The sequence below is a fragment of the Canis lupus genome, chromosome 1 (assembly GCF_048164855.1).
Source record: "Canis lupus baileyi chromosome 1, mCanLup2.hap1, whole genome shotgun sequence".
Classification (NCBI taxonomy): domain Eukaryota; kingdom Metazoa; phylum Chordata; class Mammalia; order Carnivora; family Canidae; genus Canis; species Canis lupus.
The window spans coordinates 79,973,512-79,989,947 of NC_132838.1; the positions used below are offsets into that span (position 1 = coordinate 79,973,512).

Below are 16,436 nucleotides of genomic sequence, written 5' to 3' on the forward strand. Positions count from 1 at the left end.
TGTTCATATTGTGTTAGTTAAATTTTTTAAGATTTTATTTATTCATGAAAGACACAGAGAGAGAGAGGCAGAGACATAGGCAGAGGGAGAAGTAGGGTCCCTGCAAGAAACCCCATGCTGGACTCTGGACTCGATCCCAGAATCCCAGGATCACACCCTTAACCAAAGGCAGATGCTCAACCACTGAGTCACCCAGGTGTCTCTAAGTTAAAATCTTTTAACATGATAGTGGACTTGTTTTCACTCTAGTTTTGTCAATTTTGCTTCCTACATTTTCAGGTGTTGTTCTTTGATGCATACCAAATTGGAATTATTATAGCTTTCTGACGGACTTTTTTACCACTATATCTTCCTCTTTTTTTCCTAATGATACTTATTCTTTGAAGGACACTTTACCTGTTACTAAATGTGCTAGTACTAGTAGTACAGCCCACCAGGTCCTTTTGGTCAGTGTTTGCCCAGTGCGCTTCCTCTATATTTTCTCCTTTCTGTGTCATATATTACAATCATATAAAACATATTTTGATTTGTTTTTGACCCAATCTGACTGACAGTATTTTAACTGGTGTATTTGCTCCGTATCTGTTAAAGGTAATTATTGAACTATTTCTGCTTAAATTTCTCTTGCTTCTTATTTGTCCAAACTATTCTTCATTTTGTCTTCTCCTTGCTTTTTTTTTTTTTTTTTTGGATTTATCAAGTAGCTTTTATTATTCAATTTTTCCCCTTTGTTAGCTTTTAGTTATGCCTCCTTTTATTATTCTTTTAATGATTACCCTAATTTTCTCTCCTGCTTTATCTAATCTCCTGTTAAATCAATCTATTGAGTTCTTAATTTCAGTTCATAAATTTTGCAGTTATAGAATTCCCTCTGTGTTATTTTTTATAGGTTGTAATTCTCTGGTGAAATTCTCCTCCATTCACCTCTTTCTAAAGTTATTAATGTCAGTACCTGGATTACCTAAAGGTCTATATCTTTGATATTTTTCCTCTTGGTTTTTAGTAAGTAGTCCTCTTGGCATATCAGGTAATTTTTTTTTTTTTTGAATCTCAGATGTAATGTATTTTTTAAATGCAGAAGTTTTAAATGCTGTTTTCTTTCCATAGAGATAATTTACTATTTTTCAGACAAGCAGCTGGATGAGAGGCTGATCATCTTTACCCAATCAGAGATTGAGATGATTTGGGATTTGGTGTCAGTTTTTGGAAGATCTAGTCTATTTTCAGTTTATCTTTATTCCCAGGGCTTACCCCTCAGGAGACTCAATTTAAAGCCTGGAGCATTTTTCAGAGTTCCTCATTTTGAAGAGCAATGAATTCCAATTCTTGTCTTCTGAGTACCATGAAACTGTCAAAAGCTCTGTGCCTCTTCTTCCTGAGTTTATGGTTTATTCATCCCTCCAGATAGAATTCATGTTTGTTTGTTTTCTAGATGGACCTGGCAGTACTAACAACCTGGAATTTCTCTTACTGATGAGCTTTTCCAGTTAAAGTGGTGATTGTGCCTTTGTTTTTTTAACTTCTCTGAGAAGACTATATTTTTCTCACCAAAGACAAAACAGGCTAGTCTCCTTATGAAAGACATATACTTTTCCAAGGTACCAAATGAAGGTGTTGACTTCAGCCATATGTGGAAGGTGCTGACCTGCCATCCCATTCTCCTTGGGTTACAGGTGTTATCTCCTATTCCCCACATGTGGAACTTCAGAACATAGGGCCTAGCTTATAGAGTTCAGCAGATGTCATCAAGGCAAATACCAGCTTCAGTTCTCTCCTATTTCTTCTTTTCCTTCTCACTGACCTCGAACTTTGATTATTTCAGAATCTATAACCCTAGCTCAGCCATACATCTTTTAAAAAAGAAAGGAAAAGAAGAAAGAAAGAAGAAAGAAAGAAAGAAAGAAAGAAAGAAAGAAAGAAAGAAAGAGAAAGAAAGAAGAAAGAAAGAAAGAAAGAAAGAAAGAAAGAAAGAAAGAAAGAAAGAAAGAAAGAAGAAAGAGAAAAAGGTGGAGGCTGATTAAGCATCTGACTCTTGGTTTGGGCCCAGGTCGTGATCTCAGGGTTGTGAGATCAAGCCCTACATCAGGCTCGGCATTCAGTGCGGAGTCTGCTGGAGATTTTCTCTCCCTTTCCCTCTGTCCCTCCCATTTGTGCTTTTTCTCTCTCTGAAACCAATAAGTAAATCTTTAAAAAAGAAAATAAAAAAGATATTTTAAAGCATTGGATCTAGCATTTTTTGCATTGTTTATTGTGGAACAGACTAATACACATCAATTATGGATATACAGTTACAGGAAAGGAAAGAGAAGGAGAGGAGAGAGAAAGATTAATAAGCATTTATGTTGCTTTGTATCTTTATATATGTTTTATAAATTTGGGAGAGAAAGTTCATGAGACTTTTGCAAAGTAACTGTAATATAGAAAAAAAAGTCTTGAAAATATTTATATAATCCATTAACTTCTCTAGGTACTTGCATCCTTGAAGTAAGCTGAGCTACCAGAAAGTGATATATTTGGTACACATTAGCATATCCCTAAGAGAGTAATGTTTACCTTCAGCTTTTATCAAATGTCATCATATAATCAGGCCATATGAAATTTAGTGTTTTATAGGTTATAAAAATGTAGTTGAGGTCAGTGTTTATTACATCCATTCACTGCCCTCAAGGAGTTACACAATGGCTTAAAGCCAAATTCTCACACCAGCTTTGGCAACAAGGGTTGAGCCTTATACTGTGTATAATTATGCTCTTCTTTTTATCTGATCCTGATTTTTTATTTTGTTTTGGTTTGCTGTGTTACAAACTGCCTCAAATCTTCAAGGAAAAAAAATCAAATAGATTTTGTCAAATGCACATTGGACAGAAGAGAATTCCGGATTTCAAAGTTAAATTTTCTAAAATATGATCAAGCTGAGGAATGATTAAACCACCTGTCCTATGAGTCTCTAGGCTATGGAGAGGGACCAAAAAATTCAAGAAAAAGGTATTGATAATGTTTTTAATAATATCTAAAATTCTGTATAGTTGAGAATTCTGTATAGGTGAGGAAATGCTATGACTAAATCCATATTAATTAAATTTGGATTTAGAGACAAAATTATAATTGACATCCTCTTTTATAATAAAGTGAACATAGTCTCAGATACAAAAAGTAGATCACCTGCACCATTGCATTTGTCTGACCTGTCATTCAATTTTGTATTAAAATTTTTATTTATTAAATAAGAGATTAAAAAGAAATTATAAAAATAAAAATTTATATAGACCAGAATGAGCATTAATTGAATTCCTTGAAATTTTTCCTTTATTCTTAAAGAACTTTGAAATTCAACCTCAAGGAATGTCAAAATCATAAACATGTTGAGACATTATTGTCTCTTTTACCACAATTTTATATTTCATATAAACAATTGGGATGTAAAATCAAGGCATTAAGTATTGTGAATTCTGATTACAACTCCTGGGTTTGAGAGACAGCTCCACCACCCACTATATATAGGTAATTTGGTGCTGTTTACTGAACCTTTCCATGCTTCTGTTTCTTTAGCTATAAAATGGAGATGCTGACAGTATCAATACCCTAGGATTTCTGCAAGAGGTTAAAAAGTTAAGGAGCACCTGGGTGGCTCAGTTGGGTAAGTATTCAACTCTTGATTTTGGTTCAGGTCATGATCTCAGGGTCACAAGACTGAGCCCCTCTTCAGGCTCCAAGCTCAGTGAGGAGTCTACTGGTGATTCTCTCCCTTTGCCACTCCCCCATTCACCTGCATTCTCTCTCTCTCTCTCTAATAAAATTCAAAAAGTTAATATCTTTATAGCATTTAACACAGCTTCCGATACTTAGCAAGCCCAAAATAACTATTAGCTATGATAACTATTACATTTTTTTTCTATAAAAAGCATAGACCACTAAATATTGCATCAGCGCTCTTTGAAACCTTTTTCTTCCTCCTGTTAACTTATAACTTTTAGCCCAATGACAAAGTTTGACTGAAATACTTAGGAGTAAGGTATTTATTATTTAATATGAACTTCCTTATAAGTTGGTGCAAAAAGTCACTAGATACAGAAATAGTATAAAGAAGAAAAGTTATAGACACCTGCCAATTTGGAATTAGATGCAAACTTGGACAAATCACATTCATTACTTTGTGCCTGGATTTTTTTCATCTGAAAAATAGCAGTAATCAAAGACTGCTTTTTCTATCTCACAGGATCACAGTAAACAATACACACATAGACACACACACACACACACACACACACAATACCTTTTAAAAGATCACTCTGATTCCACTGTAAGGGGAAGAAATAGCACTTACTTTTAATTCTGCTAGATATTTCATCTACATTATTTTATTTAAACTGCTCTGCAACCCTATTAGGTAAATACTATTATCCTCCATTTGCAGACCAGAAAACAGAGTCAGAAGGCTTAGGCAGTTTGTCCATTCTTACATGGTCATTGATCAGCAGTGCAGGATTTCAAACCGCCTCCATTACAAATGAGTAACACAGACATCATACCTGGTGAAGTCCTTCTTAGAGGGAAGGTGCTCGGTAGATGTTTTGGGCTTTATTTATTGCTTAATACAGAAGCCAATCCATTAAGGTAATCAATTATTTTTGAGTTTCTACTCTGCAACAGCTTCTTGAAAACTCACATCCTTTAGAGGCTGTTTCTGAGACTAAAATTTTAATGAGTAAGGACTTTAACTAGTTAATATAATAGTTTCTGTTTGTTGCCATAAATGCAATGTAAGAGAAATAGAAACAAGTTTGTTGCTAATCAGGGCAGAGATTGGGTTATTTCTCTAACTGTCCCTCATGTAAACCTTCCTCATATAAGCCTTCCTAACCCTGAAATTTAGGAAGCCACATAAGGGTTTTAACATTGGACTACCACCATCATTTCCTATTTAGAAGCTGGCTTATGAGAATCATAGAGAATCTCTTGTCAACCAGTTCCAATTCTGAGAAGACCCCTTTCTTCCACTTGCTTTTCCAAAGAGCAGGTGTGACAGACAATTAAAATCTCTGGGTGGGGAACATAAAAGAGAGTTTAATCATTATTGAGTGGTAGAAACATCAGCCATGAGATAGACAACATCCATGGAGCCCTTTTGAAGCAAACCCATGATGAGAAAGGCCATTGGCACCAGCGGGAGGGTCCAAAGTTCCCATCTCAGTCCTCCATGGCATCTCTTTTCTATATCTTTCTAATAACATCAAGCCTGAGTGTTTATTGCTCCTAGACAAGACCCTGAAATCAATTCACTGTCAGGCAACAAACAGTTGTGGTATTTGTCCCTTATGTCCCCAGGAAAATGGTTAATCCTTAAAGATGTTCATAACTCCTCTTTTTAATGGGAAGGTTTGATCAGCACAATTTTATGCATGTGGAAGAGGGAGGATGGTGAATTCCGAGGTAGGCCAGCCCTGTCAGGAGCAACATCGCTTCTAACCCTGCCCAGGCAGACAACACGATTGTATATCTTCATTAATGCTATAATTGGTATCTGGAATCTGTTCAGAAATGCCGATTTACTTTGTAACAGAGGATTATGGCTGAATTTGGAGTTCTTTATGGTCTGCAGATGCTTGAGAAATTCAAATATAAAAACTGTCAGTTAAACATCTCATGAAAAGCTGTACCTTATACTAATCCAAAGGGACATGAACAAGTGCTTGAGGGGATAGAAATCCACTGTTTCGGTAGCTAACCACTTACAGAAACATTAACATTCTTGGACAGGGTTGCTCACTGAGTTTCTAAAGTAATGTAGAAGCTATCAGGATTCAGTTCTTAACAGACTTCAACACAGTAGGGGGAAAATTGTCAGTCACCAGCCTCCAGTATTTATGAATTATTAATGTTGTCTTTCTGGGTGTTTTTTTTTTTCAAGTTTTGCTTTTGTGTGCGTGTTCAGCTGAGTAATTCAATAGGCTGATGGAGACATGAATAGATATGTTAACTAGCACCAGGGTTAACCTTTAAAGTTCGTTAAAGCTGTCAGCTTTCAATGAAATATTTTCACATTCCTTTTTTTTTTTTCCTGTGAACTGGAATATAAACATTATTTGTACACTGGGATCAGAGGTGCTTGGGAGAAGAGGAGACTCCACCCTGCCATCATTTTTTTTAACCAAGACAATACTACTGGATTCATCAAGAAAGGCATCTTTTAAAAAATTTCTCATTTACAAGCCATGCCACCAGAATATATTCATGGCCGAGCTTTACTATAGTATTTTCAATTAAAAAAAAGTGATGGCATGTCCTTACTACTACAAAAACACATGGGGGAGAAAAGAAATTGGGTCTAAAAGAGCATAAGGACAGGACTTTGGAGATGGAAAATGGAGACCAGGGTAGATCCAAAAATAACAAAAACCACATCTCACATTCATGGTAAAGATGGAATTTAAAGCTGGTAACAACCTTTAGACAAAACAAGGATTCTTTGTGGAAGAAAAGAGAAATGAGGGGGCCCATAATTAAGCCAACTGTAAAGCTCTCAGAATCTTCAAGGATTTTGTAGCCAGCTGTGTGTGCTTGCTGTACAAGCCTAAATAATAAATCCCCTCAAATGAAAGTGATCCTGCTCTGAAATTTTTCCTGTTACTCTCTAACTGTAGATGTCCTTGTTTTCCTCGCTGAGGTTTGGCTACTGTTTGGAATCACGTGGCACCTAATGTCACATGCTGGGTCTCTCCTCCTGCCCTGTCTACATGTCCAATGACCATGTATTTCTAAGTCTTCCTTTTATCTCAGTCTCGCTCAAAACAAGAAGTGAGGCATGTGAAATGAAATAGGAAGACTCACTTCTTTTCAAAGTTTTTAAAACTGCCCACCAGTTTGCCAGGGTTCCTTTATTCAGGATACAGAATAAGAAAGCTGCCCATTCCTGATGTGTAACAATAAATGATGTAATAAATTTAATATCTTGACCTTTTTCTAAAGGGACCTTTATTCTTCACTTTTTTTTCCTCCACCACATTCATTTGAGGTCAGCAAGAAAGATGAGAGAATGATTTTATCAAACTTTGTAAAAGTGAAGAGAAGAAATTGAAGCAAAGAAAATGCGGATTACTTGCCAGCATCCTACTACTCCTGGAAATATTGACCTCACTCCTTAAATCCTTAGTCAGGTCATAGCATAATCCACATCTAATTTTCAAAGTAGTTAAATGTCTATCAATAGATGTACCAAATTAGAGCACCAATATATGGCACTGACACTAACTATTCTTTCTTGGTATCTATGCCTTTAGGACTGCTTCTTGCAACCAGGGCTGAAGAAATCAGTTTTGATGACTTCGAGTTTATTATTTACTTTCTTCCCCACTTTCAAAGCCATTTTCTTTTTTTTTTTTCTTTTTTTTTCTGGTATCTTTTATTATTATTTATAATAGAGCAGTACATATTAGAGACAATTTTTAAATTATAAATGTGCTTTATTTGTTTTGCATTTCCAAGTACGTGTCTCAGAGCACCCATCTGCTTGGGGAGATGTGTTAGGGAGAGAAAAATAAAAATAAATACTGATGTGATATTCAGCATCTGACATACAAAATAGGATTTAGCAGAAAGTCAATAAGCTTAAGAGCCGTGCATTTCTTAGAAAGAAGGGATTTCCCAAATGCTTTTATTTCATCCTTCAGTATATCAACAAGCAATGCAGGAGGACCCAGGCCCATTGACTTCTTCTTACTATTGAAAAAATTCCATTTCCACCCATGAATGCAATGACAGGAAATCTCTTGCTCCATTGTAGAAGGAGATCAAAATGTAGGTAAAGAAAAACAAAAGCTATTTCCAGCTTGGGGATTTATAGGGAGCAGAGGAGGAAGGAAGAAATGAGAGTCAAGTGTTCAGTCCTGTCTCGTGATGTCCCTCTCTCAGACTTTTACTCAGCAAGGGTGATTTGTCTTATTTAAGGAAAGAAACCTTAAAGAGAAGGGACTCTTGCCTCTTTTCTCCATCTGGGAGTCAAGGAGAAGGTGATGGTGCAGAGGACTCCACACCAACATACAACCATTCAGCCTAATTAAATAGAAAGTACACCACATGTTAGAGGGAGTGTGATCTGGGTTGACACCTCTGATTCTCCCTCAAGACCTGGCATGTGGGCATCTGAGTTGTGAGCCAGCCAGACTGATGTGGTAGCTGCTGTGCTGGGACAAAGTGGCACCACAGTAGAAGGTAGAACAGGGTGGGTTGGTCACGAGACTAGGTGGAAGGCATGGTAGAGAACCAAGGTCAAGGGTCTGAAACCAGTGGACACTCAAGAACCAGAAAAGCAAAGAGGCCCTTCCACCCACTCACTACCATAGACACTGAAGCCCCCGCATAAACCCATATGCCATCCTAGGAAGGAAAATAAGGGGAAACTGGACCAAAGCAATTTTATCTAAGAGGAGTTGAATATTACCTAAAGAAACAGTTTAAATTTTTTTGATCAGACTAAGCTTTATTCTAAATTGAATATTTTGTCACATTTCTTTATTCACTCAGTTTCAGAATTAGCTCCTCAGGTGATTCTTTTGCATATTAAGCTTAAGAATCATTATCCAACTTTCTAGCCATCCTTGAAAAAACTAAATACTAAGTTAATCTTTGGATTAATTGATTATGAGAAGAACTGATATTCTTGGTACTTAGGTTAGTCAGAATTTCTCCTTAGGGATCTTTTAGCAACAATCCCATGCAATGTTTTCAGTAGCAACCTTTCCGTAGACACACAAATACATTTCTCAAAACCCTTTCTAGAATTTTCTTTGCTCTATGCTGATGACACCTTAATAAAAAAGTAATTTATTAAACACAATCTAATGCTGAACCAACATTACACAGAAGAGGATAAAGTTTGCTCCAGAGGTAAGCTTTAGAATATCTGGTGGAATTCATGAAATAAATGGCCTTTGAGCAAACTTCCTTTCATAAATATTATTTCAGCTTGATTTTTGCTAAATGGTAGGTGGGTACCAAGTTCAAGAGTATGCTTATTGTGGGACTAGCTTATGTCACTTGTTAAATAGAGATGTATATCTAAGCGGACAACAGAGTTTGCTTTTATAGAAACTGAGTCATTTAATAAAAACTAACAATGCTATTTTAGTTTTTTGGGACTGTTATAATAAAGCGCCACAGACCGGGTGGCATAAAGAACAGAAATTTATTTTCTCACCATCCTGGAGCCTAAAAATTCAAGCTCAGGGTATCAGCTACATTAGTTTCTTCTGAGGACTCGCTCTTTAGCTTGCAGCTTAGCTGCTCCCTGTGTCTTCACATGGCCTTCCTTCTATGAGTGTCTGTATCCTTTTTTTTTTTTTTTAAGATTTTATTTATTTATTCATGAGAGACCCAGAGAGAAAGAGGCAGAAACATAGGCAGAGGGAGAAGCAGGGTCCCTATGAGGAGCCTGATGTGGGACTCGATCCCCAGACTGGGATCATGCCCTTAACCAAAAGCAGATGCTCAACTACTGAGCCACTCAGGCTTCCCTGTGTGTCTGTGTCCTAATCTCTTCTTCCTACAAGGGCACCAGTCATATTGGATTAGGATCCCATCTATATACCTCATTTTCCCTTGATTAGGTCCCTCATGAGCTTATTTCCAAATACAGTCACATTCTGAGATACTGCTGCTGGGGTAATCTGCAGGAAAACCTGTACTCTAACCGCAGAGCCACATGCATACCTGGCCCAACTTTTGAAGAAGTTGAAGGAGCTGATCTGGTGGGAGCTGGGAGCAGGATGAGCCTGGGTGCTGCCCACAGCAGCGAGGTGACCGGCCAGACCAGCAACAATGTATGTCAGTGGCCCCGTGTGTGGCATGCTAAACCAACCTGCCAAAAATAACTGGACTGCTATGACTTCATTTTGGTCTTCCAAATCTTGTAAGAATTTCCCTAATGGCCTACTTGAACCTGAAACCTACCAGGAAAGGGCATTCTGGGAAATGTAGTTCTGCTCAGCTACACTGACAATACAAGCCACAGGACTTCATAAATCTAAATGTGTTCCTTTGATTATAAAGCCGTGAGCACGTTTTCAACTGAACTATACATGAGTCCATATTAAGGCTTTTCTAAGGGGCATTAAGATGACTTAGTCAGTTAAGCATCCAACCCTTGATTTCGGCCATGATCATGAGGTCATGATCTCAGGGTCCTGGGATCCAGCCCAAGTCAGACTCAGCAGTGTCTGCTCGTCCCTCTTCCTCTGCTCCTCTGCAACCCACCCCCCTTAAATAAATGAATAAATAAAATCTTTTTAAAAAGGCTTTTCTAAGAAAGATACAGTCAAAATAAAACTATATAAACCTTAACTAATGATTAAATATAGGCTAATAGGATGGAAAGAATGATGAACAGATCTATGTTAAAAGATAGTCATTTCTTAGCCTTAGTCACATTTGTACACTTGATACAGTTTACACAATGACTTCACATGGATTATTACTTAAGCATCTAGTCCTCCTACAAGGTCTATAGGACCCACACCCTTCTGACCCACTGTGTGATACTCAGAGGGCTTCTGACTCTATCCATGTGGGCTTTCCACAGGCTTTGTGTTTACCAACAGCTTTAGGAAATTTAAAAGGTCAGATCTAATCTGTTTCCATGTTGATATGTTGGTGGAGTCTTCTAATGTATATTGTGAATATCCAATTACGGGGATTTGGTTAAATTCTGATTCATTCTTATGTAATGGAGAACTATTTTTGCATTTACAACTGATATTATAGAGAAACATTTAATTACTCAGTATTGTGTTAATTGAAAGAAAGCAAGTTACTTAGGAAGATAGTCTCATTTTTGTAATCCATAGCACTTATGTGTGATAGAACTGTCCACGCGCAGATGAGTTGACTCTAGGTGCTTGGCTGTGGTATTCGCTGCTGGCAGCTGGGGATTCATATGAAGCAGAGACACTAAGTGTATGATATGAACTAACTTAAGAACTTGGTTTGTCTTTTATCCCTCCACTCTAGTTGGCTTTAAGAACTTCAAAAGCTGCAAGACGCGTAAAGTTTATCTGGATTATCTCGTCATTTGGAGCATTCAAGTGTCTGCTTCAATATGCCTTAGAATCACGATTGCCAAATGAGAGCGATACTTTGTGCTTCTCACATAGCTTCTTCCCAAGCATCCCAAAGCACTGGAGAAGTGTTACTTTTGCCTCCCTTCACTTCTCTGAAGAAACTCAGGATAAAATCCTGGACAATTTGACTCACAAAAATTATCAGTTAATCCAAAGATAAACTGTCAAGGGCCTGCTTCCTCAAATAGACATGTTCTTCTTCCTCATTCATTCTTCCAGAAGACATGAATTCCACAGACTCCAAGAGGAATATGGAAATTAATAAAAACTCACTCTAAATAAAGAGCATATAGATGCAAAGAAGAACTTACTTGTATCTTAAAAAATTCCAGACTTCTTGGCCTCCTATGGAACATAGCATACTTTTTTTTCATATCTTTGTTGGCCTTTCAACTTTTAAAAGTAAACGATAGTCCCTTCCTATTTAAATTCATAACAGGAATGCAACCACAAATAAATGATTTCCTTAAATATATGTCTGTAGCTATGCTATGTGACACTAATTTATATCAGCTTTAGAGATTACTGGGTGGAAGCCATTCTTTTTAGCCCCCATCGTCTACTTACCAACATGAGGCATCCACATGGTATACATTCCACCCAAGATTATTTTGTAATCAGTGATAGCGACGAAGGGAAAGACTTTGGTCTCCTTACCCTCACCCTATACTGTTACATAACCCAGACTATTTTTTGTTCATTACTTTCATTCCCAAATTATGATTTGGTCACACAAGTTTCCTGTACATACATTTACTTTATGTAAAAATTTTGGATATTTTGAAAGACTGAATCATCTTCATTTATCGTCAATACCTTAAAGCCATTTTTTGTTTCTTGCTGCAATATATCTTTTTGTAGTCGATCTTCGCTTCTTTGAAAAAATTTCCTTAGATGTTTGCTTATTTATATGCATAATTTTAAAAGCCTGGAAGATCTAAAAAGCCAAGCATTACTAGCTGATATCTAGATATGTTTAAGAGACCTACTCACTCATTTAGCAAGATAAATTACAATGAATTTTTATATATATGAACGAATATATGTTATATCTTAAAAACATGGATTTTTTTTTCCTCCCTCAAATGTGGAACTTTTTGGTTTTATTTTTATCCCACACATTTAACTTTGAAATAAGTAGATTGCCACATACCATAGTAATTGTGGATGGACAGGGGTCACCAGGAAACAATAAAACTGTCAACACAAAGTAATGACAACTGAGCACAGGGTAGCAAATAGGACATGAGTGTTTTATGAGGAAAGGTCAGGAGGTTCAAGTCACAGGGAAGAAAGATGATTTCGCCATCCAAACTGAACACACTTTACAAGTTAATTAGGCTGCTAGAACTTGTTCCAGATGGTGGAGAAATCAAGTGTGAGACAGATAGATACCAGCAAGACAAGTCAGGGTGAAACACAAAGTAAAGTCTGATCTTGGGGAGATCCGGGAGCAAGCAGGACATTGGGGAGAGGAAGCAACAGAGACACAGGACATGGAGCCATGGGAGACAAGGCCAACATGAGGGCTGAGGTCTGGGCTGAGAGGCCGCACAGAGGACCAGGACACGGAAGGAGCACAGTGCTCTCAAGACAGCCTGCCGGCCACGGCCACCGCTCACACAATTAACTCTTCATCACTAGCTCTTTGTGGCTGGCCAGTACAGATGTAGACAAGGACTAACCTTCAGAACCGGATGTGATGCTATGCCTGGGGATTTCCCAGTTAAGTTAAGAGACATTGATTCAAAAAATGACATGCCTGGACACTCTATGTGTCTCAATCTGCTGACTCTGAATAACACCTACTTTACATTTTTAAGGATTCTATGAATTCAAATTAATGATATATATAATTATTATATATTATATTATATGATTATGATTATATAATTATATCCCCAATTATGTATATGAAAAGTACATATCACATAGTATACAAAATGTTTATTATAATAAATGAAATGATCGATATTATTATTAAATGAACTAAATAAATAATAATAAAGACATCTTATATAAACTCAACTGTAAAAACAATACACTGCAAACATTTCTTAACAAAGTGCTTATCACTATATCACAAGGCAGAGCAGGAACAAGAGTGAGAAAAGTGAGGCCTTGACTTTGGGCACAAAATTTAAGGGGGCACCGAAAATCTCAGCAATCAAGAGAAATCAAATTTTAATGCAATGTTTTTAAACTATCAAAATGAATTTATCTGTGATAAATAAAATATCAAGATGTCCATGATAAACAAAATATCAAAATTTTAAGTAAAGACAGGAAACCCACCTTGACCTTGCAAGGCTCACCTCACTCCCTCAAGGTCCTGTTGGATACTGATTGCAGAGGGTGTTTTTGGAATTTTCATCAGTTTTCCACCTGAGAGGTTAAGTGTCTCACTCATTCACCTCATCCTAATTCTGTTCCTAGTTGGAAGTCATCAGTAAAAGATAAGCCACCCTTGGTCCTCATAAGTCTGTTGCCCTGTGATGCCCTCTAGCAAAGCTGGTCCTTCTGCAAAGCTGGACCAGCTAAAGGGGCAGCCTTTATATATCCTCTGATACCAGAGTCCCTTCCGTACTCCAGTCCCTGGCTGATCTGGGCCCACAGAACTAGTGCCCTCGCTCCAGAGACAGAATGACCAATATTAGATTCTGCTGATTTAATATCACCTGAGTCCTGTGTTCTCCCAACAGCCCATAAATTCCAGGGGGACCGGACTCCTTTCTCTTTAGTCTAGTTATATCACCAGCATTTCCTACAGTTCCTGGTCTACAGCATGCACCAAATAACCACTTGTCAAATAAACAAGGAAACTCCTCCTTAGATTATATGCAGAGGTAAATAAAATCAGAGACAAAACAACCTCCAAAATGAAAGAAAAAGTTAACAGCAGTTGAATAACTGCTGATCTAGCAGTGTTGCCTAAATTGCAGTTTAAAGAATCTGGATTCAGAAAATCTAAATAGCTTAGAAAATAAATCAGTAAACATGCATTTGATATATCTGTCCAGAGCAAGAGTTCTTGGCCATGGGTCCAGTAGGCAAGTGGGCTTTGAAAGTAGAGAGCCCTCGAAATTGATTGCAAACTATATAGCAGGTTGGTATTGGAGAGTAGAAGGCTCATGCATTTTTAAGGTCTTCTTCAGAGCTGATTAATAATCATTATTCCAAAGATGGTTATAAATGGCAAAACCCATCATAGATTTGGCCCAATAAAACATTTCCTACTTAAAAAAAAAAAACACTAATTATGATGCATTCCACTTGAACCCAATGGGCTTTTCACCATCCTGGGTTTTGGTTTTGGTCTTTGTTTTTGTTTTAGGTAAAGCCAATGATATGGCTCCTTGAATTCTGCTATTACTATCAGGCCCAAGTATACCTCTGTCCATGAGAGTTCTAATGCCAGTTACTTTGCTTGTTTGACACCTTAGAGTCCTGCCAGAGATGGAGAGAAAAATTCCATCAAGTATCCCGACAGCAGTCCTTGTCTCTTTCCATCTGGCAGCTTCAGTGACCCCGAGAGGAAAAATACCTGCATGTGACCTCTGGTAGTCTTTTCTTTACCTTTCTTTACCTCTTGCCACATACACACTAGAGAAAGATCAGTGTTCTACATGATACTTAATTTGGGGAAAAAATATAGTTACCATTTCAAGAATGTACTCATTTCACAGAGGAGGAGACAAAGCATTTAGCCATTATATTACTAAGGACTCAGTAGCAATGATAGAAATGTATACTAAACTGCCTTAAAGTAGAAAGAAGATAGAGTGGGGGCATTTACTGGCTTATTAATTGACAGGATTCTGGAAATCACTGGCTTCAGGCAAGGCTGAATCAGAGGCCCACACAGAGTCCTCAGTTCCATATTTCTATCTGTGGCCTAGCTCTCTCCATGTTGACTTCATCCTCTGGCCCTTTACTGTGGCTGCCAGTGTGGAAGCCTTGGGCACACCCCTATACCTCAGCAGCTCCAACAAATATATAGAGTTTAATTGCTCAATACTTCAAAATTAAGTTCTAAAATGGAATCTCATTGTCCAAATCTCTGTCACATGTCCATCCATGAAGGCATAGAATATACTGATTGGCCAGACCTGAGTAACATGCCCCTATCTAAAGCTAAGGCATTAGATAAGCCTCACCCCAACTGTGGGGAGTGAGATCGAGGAGTTAGTATTTTCTCCACGGAAATTCAAAGTGCTCTCAGAAAAAGAAAAGGCTGTGATATAAGGCAGTTTAAAATACACAAACATATGAAAACTATAATTACAAATGGAAAAATTAAGCAATATGCCCAAGGTCAAATGTAGGTCGAGAGTCACAGACCAAAAGCCTAAATTTCATTACTTCCAATCTGGCTAGATATATTCAGACTAGGTGGCTGAAACAACAGAAATTTATTTCCCCATAGCTCTGGAGACTGGAAGTTCAAGACCTAGTTTGGTAAGGCTGGTGTCTTCTGAGGCCATACTCCTTGGCTCACAGATGGCCATCTTCCCCCTTATGTCCTCACATGGTCTCCTCTTTGTCCCCATCCTAATCTCTTCTTGCAAGGACACCACTCGGGCTAGGACCCACTGTAATGACTTCATTTTAATTGAGTTACCTATTTAAAGACCTCATTTTCAAATATAGTCACATTCTCAAGTACTGGGGGTTGAGATTTCAACATATAAATTTAGGGGAAGGAAGCACACTTCAGCCCATCATGGTGGGTATCATTATAGCAAAGCATGTGGGATGTACTTTATATAAACGAATGAAGGTAAAACATACAGAAAGTGATCACATGCACAGATATGGCAAGATCTGTGGGGGGCGGGGACATACAAGTGCCTTCTGGATACCTTAGTAAGTGTGTAGGTATCAAAGATGACCTAGTGGTCATCAACTTCGCTCCATCACAAGTTTCACCCATTAAAGATTCCATAAACCATAACTAGAGCAAGTCTAACATTTTTTCCCCAACTAAACCACTTTAAAATGTAGCAAGTTCTCATGAATTTTTTTTATCAAATAAGATAAATCTTTTACACCATTTATACAAATGTCAGTTTCAACATTATCTTTTTCACACTCCTTATGCATTAGGGCAATAAGGAATGGAAAGTACAGAGATTAATTTAGGTAACAATTACCATAATTTACAATTGCATTAGCACCTATTAAGGTTCATTGTTCTGTGGAAATTTTAATGATACATTCCTGAGTGAATAAAAGCAGAAGATGATTGGAAATAAAATTGTTTCTATGTATGCTGACGGGACTGCTGAGTGTAATTATACATTTCAGAGGCGACCTGTTTTGGAG

At 37.5% G+C, this 16,436-nt stretch overlaps 2 long non-coding RNA genes across 2 annotated transcripts in view; one reads left to right on the forward strand and one right to left on the reverse strand.

Moving 5' to 3' along the window:
* LOC140620574 (uncharacterized) overlaps window positions 1-16,436 on the reverse strand; it is a 117,921-nt gene that overhangs the window by 21,887 nt on the left and 79,598 nt on the right. The window lies entirely within an intron of this gene.
* On the forward strand, window positions 1,999-12,910 carry LOC140620495 (uncharacterized). The gene is made up of 3 exons (XR_012020290.1): window positions 1,999-2,985; window positions 3,550-3,637; window positions 11,002-12,910. It is a non-coding gene; the product is annotated as an uncharacterized lncRNA (long non-coding RNA).